The sequence below is a fragment of the Solanum stenotomum genome, chromosome 1, assembly GCF_019186545.1.
Source record: "Solanum stenotomum isolate F172 chromosome 1, ASM1918654v1, whole genome shotgun sequence".
Classification (NCBI taxonomy): Eukaryota; Viridiplantae; Streptophyta; class Magnoliopsida; order Solanales; family Solanaceae; genus Solanum; species Solanum stenotomum.
The window spans coordinates 29,321,932-29,329,446 of NC_064282.1; positions in this window are offsets into that span (position 1 = coordinate 29,321,932).

Below are 7,515 nucleotides of genomic sequence, written 5' to 3' on the forward strand. Positions count from 1 at the left end.
ATTGTATATGATTGATCTTGACCTGTAAAGTTAGAATTGACCCTTTATGATCAATTAAGACTAGAATCACCTAGTAATGAGAGATATGAGCAAATTACCTAGAAATCTAGGCATAAAGAAGAGAATAAGAAAGAAACCTTGAGAGTAGGGTTTGTGATCAAGATAGTTAGGGCTTTAGGTTGAATCTAATGTGATTAACTATTGATGTAAAGGCTTTGAGAGTAAAGTCTAAAGTAGAATAGAAGTCCTATAGGTTGGATTATGGTGAAAGGCCTATACTCACCTAACCTACCTTATGAATGCTTGATAGATGAAAGTGATAGAATCACTTGAACATGGATTGATTGTGAAGGACATCCTTCCATGAGAGGAGTGTTAAGCAAGGCTTAACAAGTAAATCTTTGAGTGTATGCTTGGCTCCAAGTGGATATTCTTAATGAGATGGAGTGTCACACAAGATAGGGTCCGGACTCCAAGAAGAAATGAGAGACACCTAGTTGATGTGAGGACTATCCAAGTTAAAGTGGGAACTCTTACATAGTAGAGTCTCATGAGATGGGAGCCTTCACATAATTGAGTTAAGGTTCCTAGGAGCAATCTCCATATCCTATGAACTAAGACATGCTTGAGAAGTATCTCATAGGTTTCAACCTAATAATGAACTAAGATGTGCTTAAGAGAGTACCTCATAGTGTTCTAAAGTTAAAGAGATGAACTAGGTTCCAAACCAAGAAGTGTTAAAATGAGGACCTAAAGGTAGTACTTAGCATGTATAGTATTATGGGGTGGTATGCATGCATTGCATAAGTATGACTTAGGGTTACTAAAGATAAGTCTTGAGATATGTTTGTGCTAGAGTTTCCCTTCCTAGTTATAATTAACTAAAGGTGAGAGATTCCCTTAGTTATGAGAATTAAACTAATAATGAGGCCAAAGTAGGGTGAATATGACTAGGATGACTTCAAGGCTATGCTTAGTGTGAAGGGTAGTATGGGATGCCTTTCATGCATTGCACAAGTGTGTGTTGGGGTTACTTAGAAGTATGGTACCCTTATGGCATAGAGAAGCTTAATAGTTGACCATGTACATATATTACAATTAAGATGACATGAAGACCTAAGTCTTGAATATCAAGGTGGACTATGCCCAAGAATGACCAAAGAGAGGTACTTAGCTTGGATGGTAGTATGGGATGCTATCCTTGCATTTCACAAGTATACTTGGAGGTGGCTTGTGAAGTAGTTCTCTTGTAATATGAAGGACTTAAGGTTGAAGTATGTAACCATAAAAGTCTAAGTAAAGACTATTCCATTATCATGATGTATCTCATATACTCATTAAATATATCTTATGTTGACTTATCTTTATATGATGCTTGTGTTGATGATTATTCTAAGGCTTTGTTGATTGTGTTATGACCATGTTATTATCTCTTATGCTTATGTCTTATGTTGACTAACCATTTTGAGATGCTCTTATGATGTTGTGCTAGTTTTCATACTTGCTACACTTTGTGTTTTCTCTTAAGGGGGATAAACTCTCTGTCGAGCAACTTACCCCGTTTCAAATGTGTTCCTCTCAGAGACCCACATGCTGCATGAAGACCAGCCTACGTTTAACCCACTCACTCTCTCGAGCTGAGTGTGTGGGAATGAGAATAGTATTCACTCTCTCGAGTTGAACGCCATGCTGACACACTCCCACGGGGCATCAATTTAGTAGTTTTAGTTTTACGACCTCTCTCTCTCTCGCAAGCCAAAAACACAAATAAACTTGTATTTGCAACTACAAATTCATTAAATTCATCCGCAACTACTAAACAAAATCACAATTAAACTACAATTAAACTATCATCACACCCCAAGAGTTGGGGTTTTTAGCCACACATGTGTAAAAGATAGAAATTTATACCAAATTGAGCTCGCATTCAATTGGGTATGAAGATTCAAGTCTTGATATAGGACAAAGTTGAAGAATCGAATAGACCCAAACCCAAATCTTGAAGATGAAACCCTTTGGATGCTCCAAGTTCTTCAAAACCCTCTCCAAAACACTATCTAAAATTTAATAATCTAAAAACTAGGTAAAACAAGGTGAAATTCGCTATATAAAAATAAGATATTAAATGAATATTTATAGTTTTTAAATATTTGTGCTGCAGCGGATCACTTAGTGACATTAGTCGAAATCGCCGATCAACTCGGTGATTCACACTTTGGTGTAGTTCATCGCCGTCTTGCGTTAGCCTTCTGCATCGTCGTGTTTTGGATCATTACGTGACCTAGTATTGCTTCACAGAACTGCTCGGCGACATGCCGACTGCTTCATTTCACCGCCGATTTGATCCTTTCCTTCAAGGCTCAACACACTAGAACAAAAGGCGAGGTGAGATCATTTGGTGACACGCCGAATGGCTTCGGCAATCCACAGATCTTCATTTCTCCGTTCTTTTAGCTTACTTTGTTCCATTTTGCTCAATTATGTCCATGCCTTTGACTCCAAGTCTAAATACCTAAAACTCAAGGTATTTTTTATCAGTTTTGAGATAAAATATGGATTTGAGGACACTAAGCCTATTAAATCGTAGCCCTAAATGAGTCCAATTTGTGGACTCATCAACACCCCCAACTTAAACTTTTGCTTGTCCTTAAGTAAAACTCAAGTTCAACAGTACAAAAAGGATGTGTCAAACAGTGCTACACAAGATTCAATCATGAATGTACAGAACAAGACTCAATTTACTTATGCAAAGATCAAATATGTACTCAAAGATTCAAGTTGTGACGCACCACTATTAAAGAATCTCGTGTTCACAATACTTGCTTCAAATGCAAGTTCAAGCTCAACTATAGTGTTCAAATGCCCTCACACAAGGAATGATTCCAAATTCACACACAAAGGTTTAATCATTTAAAGTTCTGGAATCAAATGCAACGCTCACACTCGCAAAGAAGAACACAATTCATAATTTCACCCATGGGTTTACCCGTATTTTCCAATCAACACTTGCTTCAGCTCACTCAAGATAAATAAGGTCTTTTCAAGGCTTGTAATGGGGCTGAGTGCAAATGTATGGTCGTTTAGGCTCAGTGACTTTCAACCTCATGAAATGTGGTGCTCACAACACTTCCTTTCCTCTTCCTTCAGCATTTTCTTTAGTGCTCGTAAGTCATCCTATTATTCACTTCCCATGGATTGTTTTGGAACCCCATTTCTTTTGTACTTTTCAACTTTATTCAACAACTTTTCTTTTGCATTCTTTTTCTTTTTCTCTTTTTTTTAATATGGAGGGATTCCATTTTTCTTAACACCATGGGTTAAAGGAGACTTTCCTTGCACTTCTTGACTTTCCCTTTTCATTTCACCACACCCCCAACTTAGCCTTTTCGCCTAAGTTGGCTATTCAAACAAATCACAACTTCATGAGGATTATGGGTAATGGATAAAGAAAGATCATTGTTTTCATCAAGTTTCTTCCAAAGAAAGGTAAGGCTCAAGGGGTGTTCAAGAGAGATTCACACACACTCACAAGGTAGGCCACAAAAGAGGTATATGTCAAATTGGATTACACTCTTAGAAGTTGCCTAATATCATATCAAGAGATAACACCACTTAGTCGACCGGACCAACGGGGAAAATTCTAGGTGTTATCATGCATGGTTCATAGTAAGCTCATCACACAAGTCATCGACACCAAAGTCAAACAAGACTCCACATTTTCGCTAGTGTGCAACGATCATCACAAGAGACTCGATTTGATAATAGGCTAGTCACAATTAGATGCAAAGAGTTCACATATTGTCTATGAAACTTCATTTGTCCTCATCGAAGCCACACATTCATGTTTGCTTGATTATGAGCACTATTCAAGTCATCGGTATTGATCCGAATTGATACTCAAATTTGCAAAAGAACAACCACATTCAACATAGAATGGGTGGCAAAAAAATTTGGAAGGGTAAAAAAAAATCATTCGCAATTAAAAACATGGAGCCACAAGCTCAAACAACCACAAGATGCAGTGTATAAAACACAATTTCAGCTCACAACCCAATATATAAACAAAACCAGAGAGTCACAAAATCACAAAAGGTGGGCCTCACCCCACCACAAATAAAACATTTGTTCCCAAATGCAAACAAAACTATCCAAAAGTGAAATAAAGTAAGATAGAAAGGGAGGTAAAGAGGGGGTCCTGTCTACACAGTCGCTCCATCCGCCTAGGCATCAGTGCTTGGTGCATCACTCTGGTCTAGGGTCTCAGTACCTGGAGTCTCCTTAGAAGAAACAACAGTACCGGACCCACTAGGAGTTGCCAAGGGCATATCCACCAAAAAGGCCTACACAACTACATAGAATTCCCGGGCCCACGAAGGAACATTAGGATCTCCAATAATGGTCTTCCTATCAGAAGTGGGCCTCTTGCCCTTGCCTTTATTTCTAGGTGGAGGTTCTTGTCTTCCTTTCTTGGGAGGATTTGAGCCCCTTCATTTTTTGTGATATCTCGTGCTTTTTTCAGGGGTGGCATGACAATATTGGTCATTACCATATCTTCGAGATACTTAGACTTCTCCTTGCTAGACTCAAGAACAAGCAAGCACAACCCCACAAGATTTAACCGATTATAAGGTACAAAAATACAGGATTTTAACAATATAAACACTACGGGCAAGATTTTCACAGGCAAAACAAAAACAATTAAGATCAGAGAGGCCCAACACACATAACTAAGATAAGATCATTGCAAATGAGTACAAAATTGCTAAACATAAATCTGGGGTTCGGAAAACCAACATTAGATGTCGATTAAAATACTTTTGAAATGCTAGGCAGCAATGTAATCCACTCCGAACACAAATCAATGACTAAAATACTTTAAAATTGCAAAAATATAAAAACTAAGGTATGGGTGTGAGTTTGTGATGGTTGAAAGTGAGGAAAAGTTAAATGTTTAAAAGTTTAAACTTTTAGCCTTTTAAGAAACCATCTAGTTCTCGCCTATTCAGCGACCTAAGTCGTGCTCGCCGACCCACTCGGCAACACGCCAAGTGGTAACTTACCTTGCCGAGTCTTACAAGATCCTCAGTAGATGTAGGGGTCCAAATGCTGGAATAGATTGGGATCGCCGACTTGGTCGACAATTCGCCAATAATTTCCTAGACTCATTGACTTATAGAGACTCCAATGTAAAATTATCTTGAGTCCAAGGGCGGTCTGGGTCAGGGTCGCCGACCTCTTCGGCGATGCACCGACTGGACCTTTTGCTCACCAATCTGCTCTTTTCAATAACTTTCCCACTTCCACCTACACAAACAACACACCATTATATCTTAAAGCAAAAATAAAGCGATAAGGGGTCCTGGGTTGCCTCCCAAGCAGCGCCTTAGTTAACGTCGTGGCACGACGCAAGTCCTCACTTAAGTTCCATTAGTGGGGTTTGCCTCACTTTCATAAGGAAACCCCTCTTCAGCTCTGGGTAGAGATATTCCAGAAGCATCTTATCTGGAATTCCATGAGACGGACACTGGTGCAAGAGAGCCTTAAACCTTTGCCATAACTCAAAAACTGACTCACCCTTCAATTTATTGAAACTTAGGATGTTATCCCTTAGCATCATCATTTTCAGAGGAGTGTGGTCTATTGGGTCACCGTTGCTAGAAGATATGCTCAATTTTTCTGGTCAAAACAGCAACACAAAAACCAAAACTAAAAATTAAGTATTGTTCAACTATAATTAACAAGCACAGAATACAACTTAACTAAAAATTCTCAACTAACACCACTCCCTGGCAACGGCACCATTTTGATGTTTGCGTAATCAAGACACAACTTCCGATGCAAGTGTCTACGATTGTACAATCATTTAGTAACCCAGCCAAGGGTGGGATCGATCCCAAGAGAGTGGTTTTAGGAATTAATAGAAAAATAAAATTTAGTTCTAACTAGTCGTACCTAAAGACATTAACGATTAAAAACATTGTGAATTAAAGGAGGACACAAGAGTGTCAATTAACAATGGGGTTTTGTCACTAGAAAGTAAAATCAGTAAAATAAACAAGGATTTCTAAGTAATGAGAGGGGATCCTTGGGATGTGACGGGAATACGGGTTAAGCTAGATTATTGGGTAAATGATTTCGANTGTCAATTAACAATAGGGTTTTGTCACTAGAAAGTAAAATCAGTAAAACAAACAAGGATTTCTAAGTAATGAGAGGGGATCCTTGGGATGTGACGGGAATACGGGTTAAGCTAGATTATTGGGTAAATGATTTCGATAGAAGATTCAAGAATAGTTGTGACTAGGCTAAACTTTAAGGAGGATAAGCTCTCTCGAGCAACTTACCACGTTTCAAATGTGTTCCTCTCCGACAATCACTTTCCGCATGAAGAGCAGCCTACACCTTAACCTACTCACTATCTCGAGCTAAGTGTGTGGGAATGCGACTAGGATTAACTCTCTCGAGTTGAACCTCATGTCGACCCACTCCCATTGGCCATCAATTTAAAAATTTTAGTTTTACGACCTCTCTCTCTCTCGAGCCGAAAACATAAATAAACTTGTATTTGCAACTACAAATTCATTAAATTCATCCACAACTACTAAATGAAATAACAATTAAACTACGATTTAAACTATCAACAAGCAAGACCCAACAATTGTCTTAATCCATATTCGCTAAATGACACCCCAAGAATTGGGGGTTTTAGCCACACATGTATAAGATATAAAAATTTATACCAAATTGAGCTCGCATTCAACTGGGTATAAATATTTAAGTCTTGATACTGGCCAAAATTGAAGAATCCAAGAGACCAAAACCCAAATCTTAAAGATGAAACCCTTTGGATGCTCCAAGTTCTTCAAAACCATCTCCAAAACTTAGAGAGAATATATCCAAAACTTTGTCTAAAACTTAATAATCTAAAAACCAGGTAATACAAGGTAAAATTTGTTATAAAAAAATCTAATACTAAATGAATATTTGTAGTTTTAAAAGATTTGTGCTGCATCGGATCACTCGGCGACATTAGTCGGAATGGCCGATCAACTCGGCGATTCTCCCTTTAGTGTAGTTCATCACCGTCTTGCGTTAGCCTTCAACATTGTCAGGCTTTGGATCATTAGGTGACCTAGTACTACTTCGCAGAACTGCTCGGGGACACGTCGACTGCTTCTTTTCACCGCCGATTTGATCCCTTCCTTAAAAGCTCAACACACTGGAATAAAAGATGAGGTGAGATCATTTGGCGACACACCAAATGGCTTTAGCGATTTGCAAATCTTCACTTCTCCGCTCTTTCAGCTTCCTTTGTTCCATTTTGCTCAATTATGTCCATGAATTTGTCTCCAAGTCTAAATACTTGAAATTCAAGGTATTTTATCATTTTTTGAGACAAAATATGCATTTGAGGACACTAACCCTATTAAATCGTTGCCCTAAATGAGTCCAATTTGTAGACTCATCATAGACCTGCTCCCCAAATTTGGGAAAAAATATTTTGCGTCATGGAGT